Below are 15,697 nucleotides of genomic sequence, written 5' to 3'. Positions count from 1 at the left end.
TTTTGTATTTCTTTTCTTTTGTCTTTTAGCTTGGTTGAATTCAGTAGCCTTCTGGAGCCCCTTCTCCTGGACACCTACTCAACTATGTGTTGGGAAGACCAAGGCGAATAAGGACTGGACTCTGAATGCAGTGAGGGTCTAAAAGGGAGATAACAAACACTCATCCATGCTTTATGTAGTAAATCCCACCAAGCACAAAAACTAAAAGTACATCGTTTCACATATTAAAAATAGGCCCCTATGTCACTTATTCTTATGCCAGTTTTTCTTCAGTATTTTATGTAAAATTTTACTTGATAATTTAGATCAAGTTTTAAAGATGTAAAAATATCTGGATAAAAGTATGTGCCCTTATCACTAATTGTCAGTCTACATCAGCTACTATTTATTTTAAAGTACTTCATTCCAGTGTGAGGAGGGTTACATTTAAATATTTCTCAGTCTCCTGAGATTTCTGATTCATATATGTAGCTCTGAAATACTGTGAGCAGGGTGCCATTCAATGCTTTTATGGAGTTTTTTTTTTTTTTTTTGCTGCTCGTGAACTGCTATGTGCCAGATGCCCCATTCATAACATCTCTTAACTCTGATAATGAGTAGATGTCATTATTTTGCCTTCCAGCACTTCTGATCAATATCAGGCTAATATTATTTTCTCTCTGATTTTCCTTTATATTTTCAAAATTTATAGCAAACACAAAATGAAGTAATTATTTAATGTTTAACACAGTACAGTTTTTTTTTGACTGCCCTCTAAGCCCTTGCAACTAGGATCGACTTTATTACAAGTTTAAAAAATTATGAAAATATTTTAGCATAAATATTTATTTAGTGGTACCCTTAACGGTGAATTTATGAGTTTTTTAGGCCACTTTTCAAACTCATTTTAGTTTCAATTAAGATTTGGTGGAATATTTTTTAAACTCATATAAGAAAATACAAGACCTAAAAAGGAAATGTAAGTCACATTCTTTAGAATTATCTTTCTGTTTATACCCAGTATTTCTTAGTTATCGGAATAAAATTGTGAGCCCAGTGCCTGACACATATTTGGCACTCAGAAAAGTGTATTAAATGAATGCATTCAAACTGAAATAACGTAACTGCTTAGTTAAGGCTTCTCTTGTTTTAGGTGTTTTTTTACAAGATTCTTTTCATTTTAAAAGAGATAATAGAGACTTTAGAAACTGAAAGGTAATGTTAATAGGAATCATAGCAATTATCTCGTCTATCTTCTCCAATTTTCAGATGGAGCTGACAAAGAAATTAAGTGATTTAACCAATGGCAAGTTAAATAGACTTCAAACTTTCAGATGTATTATTAAGCCATGTAGTTAATTTGGTTCAAAGTTTTGATTTAACCAACATGTATTAAGTATGTGTAATGATGAAGGCACTCTAATGAGTGCCAAGCTTAAAAAAAAAAAGAAACACGAAATTCCTACCCAAAGTTTGTAAACTAAGGACTAGTATTTGGGAACCACTGAAATTTGATTCTTAGGCTCAGGACTGGAGTCTGGGCGGGCGATACTGATTTGAGAGTCATTAGTATACACTTGTAATTGAACGGATGCAGTGAATGAGATCACACAAGAAGAGGAAATAAAACGAAAGAAAGAGTAGAACTAGTGGATTCCTGGTGAAGACGTATTTATAAGATGATACAAAGAGAATCAAGGGGGAAAAGAGACATATAAAAGGAGTGAGAATCAGATGATAAATAGTTCCTTGAAAATCAAGGGACAAAGAGAACCAGGTAGTAAATGATGGGAGGTTTCTTGTACCTTGCAGAAAACTCAATTATGATGAAGACTTAAAAGACACTATTAAAATCAGACATTCAGCATCACTGGGGATTCTTGCAAAAGTGCTTTGCTACAAAGGGAGTAACATATGAGCCACAATGAAGATTGCAAATTCTTGGAAAGAAGGAAAGAGGAGGAAAGAAATAATACAAATAAAAGACCAGCATTTTCCAGAATGAGTTCTGCTATCTTCACAGGGTTTAGTAGCTATTACTTGAAAAATATAAAGGAGAGCGTTGGGGTAGAGAGTTCACTTGTGAGATATCTTGAGGAAACAATTTAAAAAGTTAATTTTGCTGCAGGACTTCAGAAAATTTATTTGGCAAATGGGAATGGAGAATATCCAAAAGAGGGTATATTTGGTCATCTATTTTCTTTAAAAAAAAACAAAAACAGTTTTTGGGATTACTATTCTATATTAGTCACTTGGGAAATTTTGCTTTGGAATAAAAAGAAAAAGCCAAGATATTTAACACTAATAGAAAAAGAAAGAAGAGAAAGAAACAACAGGAATTCAAAAAAAATTCTCCAGCTTTATTAAGATATAATTGACATATAACATTGTGTAAGTTTAAGGTATACAATGTGTTGATATGATACATTTATATATTGCAAAATGATCACTACCATAGTACTAGCTGACACCTCCATCATGTCACGTAACTACCATTTCTTTTTTGTGGTGAGAACATTTAAGGTCTACTCTTAGCAACTTTCAAGTATATTAAACAGTTTTATTAGCTAAAATCACCGTAATGTAATTAGACCCAGAGAACTTATTCATCTTAAAACTGGAAGTTTGTACTCTTTGGCTGACATCTCCTGATTACCCCCAACCCCCTGCCTCTAGTAACCACCATTCTAGTCTCTGTTTCTATGAATTTGACTTCTTAAAAATTCCACATATAAGTGATATCCTACAGTATTTGTCTTTCTCCAACTTACTTCAGTTAGCATCGCGCCCTCAAAGTCCACCCATGTGATAGGTTGAAAGAAACCTTGTTTGTGTTGAGGTGTGAATCCCTTCTACTCCAGGATAAGTTTGATTAGATTTGAAAGCCCAAATATTGGAATTTCAATATGTTTAAAGGTTCAGTGCAAATAAAGACCTTCTGAAGTCAAGTGTACACTCAGATAGTGACAGAGCCATGCAACAGAATTTCTATTCATTTGTGTTTTCTTCACAAAGACATCCAGGAAAGATGCATCAAAGGGGAAACCTAGCAGAAAATCTTAAACCAAAATAATTGGTAAGGTTGATTAAGAGAGGAGAAAGCATGAAGCAAAGAAACTTAGTAAGTACTTTTTTCCAGCTTTATTTCAATATAAATGATATATAACATTGGGTATATTTAAGGTGTACAACATGTTGACTTGATACACGTATATATTGCAAAGTAATTACTACCATAACATTAGCTAATACCTGAATCATGTAGCATAATTTCCATTTATATTTTGTGGTGAGAATATTTAAGATATACTCTCTTAGCAACTTTCAAGTGTATAATACAGTATTATTAACGTAAATTACTATACTGTACATTAGATTCCCCAGAACTTATTTATCTTATAACTAGAAGTTTATAACCTTTGACCAACATATCACTTCTCTGCCACCTCCCAGCTCCTGGTAACCACCCTTTTTTTCTCTGTTTCTACAAGTTTTATGAATTTTGGGTTTTGTTTGTTTGGTTTTTTTAGATTCCATATGTAAATGAGATCATACAATATTTGTCTTTCAGTGTCAGGCTTATTTCATTTAGCATAGAGCCCTCAAGCTCTATCCATGTTGTCACAAATGGCAAGGTGTCTTTCTCATGGCTGAATAATATGTACATATGTATATACACCCCCCACCTCATCTTTATTCATTCATCTGCTGAGGAACACTTAGGTTGTTTCCATATCTTGGTTATTGTGAATAATGCTGCAATGAACATGAGAGTGCAGATATCTCTCCCAAGATCCTGTTCTCATTTCCTTTGTATATATACCCAGAAATGGGATTGCTGGATCATGTAGTAGTTTTATTTTTAATGTTTTGAGGAACCCTCTTAGTTTTCCATAGTGGCTGCACCAAGTTACACCCTCACCAATGGTGCAGGAGAGTTCCTTTTCTCTACATCTTCGCCAACACTTGTTGTTTCTCGTCTTTCTGATAATAGTCATTTTGACAGGTATGAGATGGTATCTCATTGTGGTTTTGCATTTTTCCGGTGATTACTGATGTTGAGGACTTTTTCATGTACCTGTTTGACTGTCTTCTTTGAAAAAAATAAAGAAGATTGAAATCATATCAAAAGCCTTTTCGTACCACAGTTGCATAAAACTAAAAGTTTTCCTAGTTTCCTAGTTTCTCCTAGTTTACCAGGAGAAAACTGAAAAATTAACCAATATGTGGAGATTAAACAGCATGCTACTGAACAACCAGTGGGTCAAGGAAGAAATCAAAAGAGAAATCAAAACCATTTCTTGAGACAAATAAAAATGAAAATACAATATACCAAAACTTATGGAATGCATCTAAAGCAGTTCTAAGAGGGAAGTTTTTAGTGATAAATACCTACATGAAGAAAAAAGAAAGATCTCAAATAAACAACCTAATTTTACAACTCAAAGAACTAGAAAAAGAAGAACAAGCTATGACCAAAGTTAGTGGGAGGAAAGAAATAAAGATCAGTGCAGAAATGAATGAATGAGAGACTAAAAAGAAAATAGAAAAGATCCCTGAAACTTGAGTTTTTTTGAAAAGGTAAACAAAACACACAGACCTTTAGCTAGACTTATCAAGAAAATAAAAGAGGATTCAAATAAACAAAATTATAAATGAAAGAGGGTACATTACACCTAGATACCACACAAATGGAAAGGAATATGGGAAACTACTATGAACAATTATGCACCAACAAATGGACAAACTAGAAGAGATGAACACATTCTTAGTAAGTACTTCTACTGGTCTTACATTCCTGCTCATTTTCTGGCATTCCAAAATCTTATTTGAAATTTTGGACATAAACATTCTTAGAAGAATCCACTGGTTAACAAAGAAAATTTTGTTTCATACTTAAAATTTTCTTTTCAATTCATAACTGGTTTTCTGTATGTGAGACATATTGTTTTCTTATACCAAGTGAATGCTGTCGGGAGTGATCTTCCATCACTTGTTCCTGTTTCTGGAACACGGCTTGCTCTGTGGCTTGGCATTTTGGAGCTGTCCCTTTTAGACAAGTCTTGAATAAACCGTCTTCTCACATAATTTGGCAGAAGCAAAATGGCATCCTCATGTAAAATGTCACCTGCTCTAGACTGGCATTATTCTTGAGATTATAAGTATTCGAATAATGCTCTAAGATTCCTCTCTGTTTATCTCAGAAATATTACTCCCTGATGGTTTCTAAGAGGATAGATTTGGTTATTTTATTAGGTCAAACTTTAATCCTTGATAGAGAGCAAAATATTTTAAAAACGGAGCCTAGGACACATAAAGTTTGATTTAGTAATTAAACATTAGAGCTGGAAAGGAAAATAGAGTTCATTGAATTCAGTGATTAGTGAGATGACTCTAGAAGAATTTCTGTTTCAGTACCATTGTGGAGAAAGAAGGTAAGCTAAATTAGGGTTTTTGGTTCCTTGGTTTTCTCCCCTCATAGCATTTCTTTGGGTTTCTTTTTACATTGTGTTTTTCTTTAGTAGATTAACATTTTATTTTAAAACAATAATTTAATATAAATATTTCATATTGAAAAGTTGGAAAATTAGTTTTTAAGGGATTAAATGATTTTCCCAAGTCATAACTCTACTAAAAGATACAATGGGAACTAGGAACATGGTTTCTTGTGTTTTAGTGCTTTTTGATTTTTATTTCATGTTTTTGTTCTATTAAAGATCTAAGAACCCAATTGGAATTCCATAATAGGACATGATGGCTTAAAAAAAAAATAGAAAGAATGAAAGAAAAGAGTTATAAAGTGAATTAAAATCATCAATAATTATTCTTGCCTACTGCATTTTTCCTTCAAATAATTATTTCTTCACCTGTTTATATTCTTCATACTGTATGTGATAAAGAATTTAAATAATAAAATAAAAATTTCCCCAAAATGTATTCATCTCGATCAGGGTTTCTCAACCTCAGCACTAAAACTTTGGAGTGACACATTTTTTTGTTGTTTGCTGTCCTATGCATTGTATAATGTTTAGCAGCATCCTTGGCCTCAACCCACCAGATACATGGAGATATGACAGTCTTTTACTCAGTCATGATAATCAGAAATGTCTCAGAGAATGCCAGATATCCACCAGAGACAATACTAACCCCGGTTGAGAACGATTGATCTAAATAATGTACAGTCTAGATCCAAACTGAGACACCAAACTGAAGATAATCTTACCATATGTTAGCTATTGTGAGTAGACACTTGTTCCAAGATTTTAAGCAGTCCATTGTGATATTTTAGAAATTATAAGGAAAACAGTCGTGGCTGTAAGAAGTGAGGCAGGTGTGGGAGTCAAGCCTTAATGCAAGCAGGTGAAGTGGGCTGCATGAGTGTTGACTATGTGCTTGGTGGGTGTGGAGAGTCCACAAAAATATTTAATATTCTAATTTAATTGAACTCAGTTCTTGTTAACTTTTTGTATTATGTGACCCTACATGTAATAGGCCAAAAGAGTTAAATATTTGTCTTTGATGGCTGGACAAGGCAGTCAGACTCTAGAGTAGAGTATGGTGATGGTGATGGGGATTTTAAGCTTGCCACTTTGATGTCCAGATGTGTCTTAGAATGAAAGACGGAAAAAGTCATGAAGAAAGGGCTATCTTGAGGACTAGCTTTCCCTAGTTACAATAAAAGGGAATTATTTTTTGTTTTTTTGTTGTTTTTTTTTACTTTGTATTAGTGAACAGCTATTAATCCCAGTGTGGAATTGTTCCTCTATCACCCACATAGTTCTCTTGAGTCTCTCAGCCACAGTGTCTGATCACTTCCTGGTGTAAAGCATGACTCAGCTTTGCCCAACTAGATTACTTTCATGCTATTTTCTGTACTTGTTCTATGGTCATTGGCATAGAGGTAACTATTACTTTAGCATTTTGACCTGTAATGATTTTATAAAGTAGCTGGGACAGTGATTATCTTACCTGTCAATGCAAAGAGCCTAGCCACAACAGGAGAGAACTAAGCCACCAAGCAAAAAGATACAAAGGCAAACAGACCCTGAATGATAAAGCACCTCAAGACTCTTTAATCACCTGGATCCAGCTGTATCTGAAGCTCAGGTTGCCCCTTGGACATCCAGCTACATGAGTCAACAAAGTAACCTTTTTTTTTTTTTTTTTTTGCTTCATCTAGTTTGTGTTAGGTTTCCATCACTTACAATTGAAAGAGGTCTGCTGAGTATGGAGAATATTCCCATTGAGCAAATGTGAGCAAGGAATTGCAAATGCATAGAAATAAAATGACAGCTATACAGATGAAAGACTAACACGAAACAACAAGAAAAGCCCCTTGAACTTTAATGCAGGAATAATGAACAAATAAAGAGTATGTGTGAGCTATCTCACAAAAACCTGTTCTTCAAGGAGAAGCAAGGCATCAGAGAAAAATGACCTCATAACAGATTGAAATAGAGACGATAATGGAGGAGGAAAATGTCCAGAATCAAACCAGAGAGTGTGTCCTTCTATTCACATACTGTTTGCAAATTCTAATGATGGAGGACCAGTAATTGAGTTCACCTGTGTAAGAACTGTATAATTCATTTATTCAGCCAACATTTACAAATTATCAACCAAGAGGGAAGGCTTCCAAGTTGTTAAACACCAAGTCTCTGAACTTCAGTCTTTATCCAAGATGTAAGTCCAGGGAGGGGAAAAAAAATTCAAGAAACCATGAATAGTATAAAAGCTATTGTAGGCAAGTGCAGAGTGAGACAGACAATTCACTCTATTACTTATGGCTTCTTCAATTGTAAGTGACAGAAAAAGGAATTCAAACTAGCTTAAGTAGGAAAAAAATTTGCATGAGGTTGCATTCAGGTTTGAACTCCTGAGTCCATGCACAGCTGGTCTCCTGGTTTGAACTCCTGAGTGCATGCACAGCTGGACTCAGGAGTTCAAACCATGGCACCTGAATTCTATCTCCTTCTCTACCTCTTAATTTTGTTTGCTTCTGAGTTGTCTTTCCACATTGTTGCAAAGAAGACAATTAGCAGATCTGGGTTAATGTCATTAGAGGTCATGACTCCAAAGGTAAAGTTACCTCTTTTCCTCACATGACATTTATTGACTCTGCTTTAGTCTTAGGCCCATTTCTGGAGCAATCTCTGTATCTAAGAGGATGTGCCTCAGCCTTGTCCATGTACCACTTCTGCAGCTGGGTGCTGGGACCATGATACTGACAGACCCACCAAGATAAGGTGAAGTGAGAGTTACTGAAAGGAAAAGAAGCTATGTAGTCAGTATCATTTATGATGATGATGGTTATGATGATAACCTTCATCATCATTATTCTAGACGACATTCAGTCTCCTAACACATCCTGGGTGGGACCTAGAAGTTGTCATGTCACATCTGAGCTAACTATTAAAGAGTAAGTATTTGTATGACTACTGTTGGTTAGGGTGAAAAACAAGAGGATACATTAGTGTAGAGGATTCAGTGTAATTATGCAGGCATGCTTTAGCAAGATTCGCTAATGTCCAAATATACACAAATTGTCATCTACCATTTATTGAGTACTGATTATGTGCCAGGCATTTGCTAAGTAAGCTCTTTAATTTGATCATCTCATTTAATTCTCCCAAATTTTACAAGGTATTACTCTCTTTCTCAAATTGCAAATAATGCTCAGTGAGGTGAAATAATTTACTTAATTAGCAAGTGGTAGAGTTTGGATTGAGACACAGGAAGTGTGAAACAAGAGCTTGGATATTTAATATGACTTTGTACTTAGGGGGACCATACATCTCAGTTTATGCCTCTTGTCCTGATACAATTATTAATTGCATCCCCTTCTACTTCAAAACATGTTCAGATTTTGACAATAAATTATATAACATGAACACTGCCTCCTTCATGGATATGTTTGAGCTCCCTTGTATTTTATATTCTTGTCTTTCATTGAGAATGATTTTAATAATCTTTTGTTTTAGGAGAAGAGTTTCATATTTACAAAGAAGGTGCAAAGATAGTACAGAGAGTTCTGATATCCCCACACCCACTTTCCCTTATTATTAGCACCTTATATTAATTTGTCACAATTAATGACAATATTGATACATTATTATTAACTAAAGTTCATACTTTATTCATATTTCCTTAGTTTTCACTTAGTGTATTTTTTCTGTTACAGGATCCCATCCAGGATATCACATTATGTTTAGTCATCATGTCTCCTTAGGCTCCTCTTAACTGTGACAGTTTCTCAGGCTTTCCTTGTTTTTGATGACATTGGCCCTTTTGCGAAGTACTGGCCAGGTGTTTTGTAGAATGTCTCCCAACTGGGATTTCTCTGATGTTTTCCTCACAATTATAATGGGGTTATGGGTTTGGGGGAGGAGATCACAGAGGTAAAGTGCCAATTTTATCACATAACATCAAGGGTGTATACTATCAATGTGGCTTATCATTGTTGATATTAACCTTGATCACCTGGCTGAGGTAGTGTTTGACGTGTTTCTCCATTGTAAAGTTACTCTTGTAAAATGGTTGTTAACCTTTTCAAGTTATGTTTATACAGAGAACATGCACACATTTTAAGTGTGTGAATCCATGACTTTTGACAGATATATTTACCCATGTAACCACTATCCCTTTCAAGATGTAGAACATTTCTGTCAGCCTTCTAAGGTTGTTTTAACTTGTCTTAATTTAATCTTTTGATTTCATAGAGTCCCTAAAGAATCCTTTCAGTTATGATTGAGTCAGAAGTGCCCCAACTCTTAGCAGACATATCACAATTTTGAGCTGCTCTCGAAATAAATAACCAGATTCTTAACTATGTTTGACTCTATCAGGTTACCTTTTATAGACTGGCCATCTCTCCATATATCTTTCCTGACTGGAATAACTAGGTAATGCAGACTTACCATCCCATGGACTTGAAACCTTGTCCTATAGGTAAGAACACCAGGATGAACAAGCCTCAGAAAGGGAGACTTAACGAAAAATCACAAGGAACCAATCTTTATAACTGCTAAAGTGTGACAGGATGTGAAGAAGGCTGACATGACTGTGACAAATCTGGCTTAGAGAAGACTATTGTGGATAATATCATGGGATACCACCGCATTTTATATTCAGAGATTTCTAAGAGTGGACCTGAAGTAGGAGCAAGACAGGTATGGTCTTAACATCCTAAGTAAGACATTATCAGTATTCGAAAGAGGTTTCTAAAGCACTTTTATCAATTCCTTTTTTAAAGTATTAATTATAATATTAATCACTGTTGGATTTATAGGGAAATAATGTTTTACAAGAAGCAACATAAATATAAGTGTAAAAGTTCATGAGGCGGCATCATGCAAGTTATTTTATCAAAACTTATATAAAAATCATGGCATATAATTAGAGCTGAAAGAAATGTTAAATCTCAGAGAGCCACAAAAAAAAAAAAACTCTTCAGTTTATAGATAATAAAAATGGATGAGTTGAAAAATTTGCCCAGATAATTGGATCTTAACCTTATATATAAACTTTATTGTGGTATAGTTTACATAAACAAAAGTATATGCATATTAAATATATGATTGATGAGCTTATAAAATATAAACTAAGCATAAAACTTTATATACTAAAAACCACCACAAATTAGATATATAACATTTTCATCACCCTGGAAAGGTACCTTATACCCCTGTTTACTCAATCCATCCCCTATTCTCAGACCCAGGCTGATCTGCTCTCACTACATATTAACTTTGACTTTTCTAGAATTTCATATAAAAGATGTCATATTGCATACACTGTCTTTTGTCTTTCTTCCTTTACTTCCTATAACATTTTTGAGATATATCTGTTTAGTGTATAGTAGTTGTTCCCTTTTATAGCTGAGTAGTATTCCATTGTATGGATATACCACTTGTATTTATCCTTTTGATGGGCATTTGTGTTGTTTCCATTTTATAGTTATTTTGAATAACACCACTATAAACATTTATACAGAAATACCTGTGGATTGTTCTTTCCTTGGGTAGAAGTGGAAATGTTGGGTTGAATGGTAAGTGTATGTTTACCTTTATGAGAGACTGAGAAAGACTTTTCTAAAGTGGTTGCACCATTTTGCATTCTGACCAGCAGTGTATAAAAGTACTAGTTCTGCTGTACCCTTTCTAACACTCACAATGGTCAGCCTTTTTCATTTTAACCTTTGTAATAGGTAGTGGGATCTCATTTTGGTTTTAATTTGCTTATCCCTGAAAACTAATGGTGCTGAACATCTCTTCATGTGCCTACTGCCTTTTGTGTATCTTCTTTAGTGAACATATATTTTTTCTGTGTGTGTGTGTAGTATATAACCTTCCTTATGTACAAGTTCTTTGTAAAATATATGTTTTGTGAAATTTTCACCATTTCTGCTTCCTTCTCCCCTATTTTCTGAACGAGTCTCTGTAAGATTGACATTTTTCCTTAGATTGTTGATCACATTCACCAAGGAATGCCATCTGGACCTAGAATTTTCTTTGTGGGAATGATTTTTTATAGTTACTTTGTTTATCTTATTCAAACAGCTTTGTTGAGATGAATTTTACTTATAAAATCCACTAATTTCAAGGATACAATTTAGTCATTTTTAGTAACTACCAAATTATACAACCATCAACATGAATCAGTTTTAGAACATTTTTATTACCCTAATAAGATCTCTCATGCCCATTTCCAGTTTATCGCCATTCCCACCACCAGCCCCAGGCACGGGAAGGTTTTTCACTGTAAAGGAAATGTAACAAACATAAAGTTTTTAGATTTTTTTCTTTCTTTTTGAGTCAATTTTGGTAAGTTGTGCCTTTCAATGAATTTGTCCATTTCACTTAGTTATCAATTTTTTGATATAAAATTTTCATGACATTTCCTTATTTTCCTTTCCATGAGTCTAGGGTCTAGAGTGATGGTTTTTCTTTTTATCTTGGTCATTTCTCTCTTCTTTCTTTTTTTCTTAATCTGTCCAGCTTAGACATTTTCAGTTTTACTGGTCTTTACAAGGAACAGCTTTTGGTATTATTGGGTTTTATCTCTTTTTGCTCTTTTCTATTTTATTGATTTATACTTTTTATTCTTTCTTTTTACTTTGAGTTTAATTTATTTTACTCTTTTAGTTTCGAATGCGAAGTTTAGATGATTGAATTAAATGTATATTTTCTTTTCTACTATATGGCTTTAAGCTATAAATCTCTCCCTAAGAACTGCTTTAGATAGAGTCAACAGATTTTGACAGGCTGTTATTGTTATCAGTCATTAAAGATATATTCTAATTTATCTGGATTTTTTTTTTTTTTTTTTTTGCGGTACACGGGCCTCTCACTGTTGTGGCCTCTCCCGTTGCGGAGCACAGGCTCCGGACGCGCAGGCTCAGGGGCCATGGCTCATGGGTCTAGCCACTCCGTGGCATGTGGGATCTTCCTGGACCGGGGCACGAACCCGTGTCCCCTGCATTGGCAGGTGGACTCTCAACCACCGTGCCGCCAGGGAAGCCCCTACCTGGATTTTTAAAAAAATTGTGAGTTAAGTGTGTTTAAATATCAAATATTAGGGGATTTTCTAGATATTTTGTTATTGATTTTCAAGTTAATACCGTTGTTATCAGAATGAGTTCAATAATTTTAAGTGTACTGAAACTTGTTTATGGAACAATATATGGTCTATCTTGAACAATGTTCAAGTTTGTCTTCTGCAGTGTGCAACTGCTGTTACACAGATGCAGTGAATTTCAAACAATGTATTTTTCAGCCCTACACATTCCATTTATTTTTATATTTTTCACTTCTCTCCTCATTGGGTTCATGTTGCCCTCAAATTCTTGAACATATTTACACTAGCTGTTTATATTTATTTCCTATTGCTGTGACACAACTACCACACATTTAGTGACTTAAAACAATACTCATTTATCTCACAGATCTTTAGGTACTCTAGTATGGGCGGCTTGGCTGGGATCTCTCCTGAGGCTCTTTTACAGAACTGAAGTCAGAGTGTCAGCCAGGCTGAGCTGTTATCTGGAAGCTCTGGGAAAAATCCGTGTCCAAGGTTATTTAGCTTGTCAGTAGAATTCAGTTACTTACAACTGTAGGGACGACGTCCTTGTCTTCTCTTGCCGTTATCCAGGGGCCAGACAGCTGCTAGGGCCACTCTCAGACCCTTCCAGATGGCTCCTTCCCTCTCAGCAATAGAGAACCTCCTTCATGTTGAATCCTTCTCACACTTAGGATCTCTCTGACATACTCTTTTGTGACCAGCCAAAGAAAAGTCTTATTTTAAGGACTTACGTGATTAGGTTAGGCTCACCTGGAGAATCTCTCTCAAAGCCAACCGATTAATAACCTCACCTACACCTGCAAAATCCCATTCACTATATAATTATGGGGGCTATTTTAGAATTCTGTCACACTGTTTTTTTTTGTATTTGTGCTGATTCTAAAATCTGTCATTTCTAGATCTGTTTTTATTGACTAGTTTTTCTTCCTGCCTTTTCACATGCCTTATAATTTTTATTGGATTCTGTACAGTGTAAAAATAATGTGGTTGTGTCTTCATTTCACTGTCTTCCTTTAAAAAGCATTGAATCTTGTTTTAGCAGATGTTAGGTTACTTGCAGGTCAGCTAGAACCTTTCCAGGTTGGTTTTTAAGACTTTTTCCAGTGGGTATTTAGCCCTGCTATTAAAGTCTTTCTGGGTCTCTACTAATTTGTCCGAGCCTTCAGAAAGATTTCTCCCCTCCAGAGGGTTAGCACTTCAGTGTCTCCCAGTGCTGCGTGAGCTCTGTTACAGTTCCCTAATAGTTGTTATTTTCCTAGGGTCCCATATCCTCATCCTATGTTTTCCCAGTTTAGTGTTGAGCCAAAATTCAAGGGACTACCATACATATTTCTGGCCCTCTTTCTCTGTGTACCTCCTGTCTATCTTGTACTCTTGCCTGCAAGTTGCAGCTTCCTGAGTCTCTCTGAACTCTGATCTCTGTTTTCTCAAATTAGCCCATTGACCATGCTCAGCTTGGGTCTGAAAAGTGGCACCAGGCAGGAACATTCATAGGGCTTGCCTCATTTGTTCCCCCTCCTTTGGGGAACACAGTCCTGAGCTCTTAGCTGCCCAGTGTCTTAAAAGGGTTGTTTAAGTTATTCTAATTTTCTAATGATTAGCTTTGAGAGGAAAATTCTGGGGCCAATTACTCCATAATGGCTAGAAGCAGGAGTCCTCAACTGAGATTGATTGACTGAATGAATGTCTACAAGAGCTTACCTGCTACCTTCTCCCCACAGAAATGAGACTTGATCCCACTTCTGATTTTATTTTAATGGGGTGGAGGGTTGAGGAACTGAAGAATCAAAATCATTATAGGATAGGGACTTCCCTGGTGGTGCAGTGGTTAAGAATCCACCTGCCAATGCAGGGGACACGGGTTCCATCCCTGGTCCAGGAAGATCCCACATGCCCTGGAGCAACTAAGCCCGTGCGCCACAACTACTGAGCCTGTGCTCTAGAGCCCGTGAGCCACAACTACTGAAGCCTGCACGCGTAGAGCCCGTGCTCCACAACGGAAGAAGCCACCGCAGTGAGAAGCCAGCACACTGCAATGGAGAGTAGCCCCTGCTTGCCGTAACTAGAGAAAGCCTGCACACAGCAACGAAGACCCAACACAGTCAAAAATAAATAAAATAAAAACTAATTTTTAAAATGCTGTGAATTCACAACACAATGATAAAAAATTTTTTTAATCATTGTAAGATAAATAACTTGCATGGGGAAGATACTAGTATCAACTTACGTTAAATAATTTCAAAGCAGATACGATCATGAGAAATGGGCCCACATCACAAAGAATCAAGATATGCAAAGAATATGAGTAATTACCCTAAGGAATATTGTTTGAATATTAAATGAGATGTGAATATTAAAAAATGATAGATGGTCTAAAATTCCATTTAATTCGATTAGTGGAATTAAGTATGGTAGATGGTCTCGTAAGACATTCCCCAGAGAGAACTTTCCAATAATTTAAACATTTTATGTTCAGTTGTTCACTGGACATACCCAGAACGTGATTCATCCAAGAGGAATAGTTCTGGAAACACTGCTGATAGGGATTACTGTCTAATACATAGACAGACAACAGAGTACAATAGTTAAAAGTGCTGTTGCTGAGATTAGACATGGGTATGAGCTCTGTTTCTGCACCCAAGAGCTAGGTGGCAGAGGGGTTGAAACATAGATCTTGAAGATAGTTCCTGACTTCAAATTGAGCTCTGTGCTTCCTAGCTTTATGTCCTTGGCAAGTCTCTTAAGAACACTGTACCTCAATTTCTTCATCTTGAAAAATAGGGGTGATGAATAATAATACCTGCCCTTTATGTGTTGGGGATGAGATAAATCCTTAGTTTATTATGAGGATTAAATAAATTAACATGTGTAAACCATTCAAGCAGTACCTGGGGCATAGTAAGTTCCAGATAAGTGTTAGCTATTACAATAATTTCTTGTCTAAAATTAGGATAATAATAAAAATAGTAACTCTTTCATAAATACAGGTGTCAGTGCCATTTGGAATAGTCTCTATAACAATTTCTGTCTCCACATTTACTGTGTTTCAGCAAATTTACCTAACAGATGGTGAGTGGGCAATTTTTAAAGGGGCATTTTTTAAAAGAGCGGAGAGGGAAGGAATAGAGACAGGCACATA

General features: G+C 35.5%; 1 long non-coding RNA gene across 4 annotated transcripts in view; it reads left to right on the top strand.

Moving 5' to 3' along the window:
- The window catches only part of LOC149749769 (uncharacterized), a 76,466-nt gene extending 69,443 nt beyond the window's left edge, over positions 1-7,023 (top strand). For all 4 annotated transcript variants that reach the window (XR_016392512.1, XR_016392511.1, XR_016392510.1 and 1 more), the window contains one exon: positions 30-7,023. This is a non-coding gene — a long non-coding RNA (uncharacterized LOC149749769). The remainder of the gene's footprint in view (positions 1-29) is intronic.
- Positions 7,024-15,697: the final 8,674 nt, after the last annotated feature.

The sequence above is a fragment of the Delphinapterus leucas genome, chromosome 3 (genome assembly GCF_059928025.1).
Source record: "Delphinapterus leucas isolate spDelLeu-1000000601 "Yukka" chromosome 3, BTC_Dleu_Yukka2, whole genome shotgun sequence".
NCBI lineage: Eukaryota > Metazoa > Chordata > Mammalia > Artiodactyla > Monodontidae > Delphinapterus > Delphinapterus leucas.
This window is presented reverse-complemented; position numbering and strand designations above follow the sequence as displayed.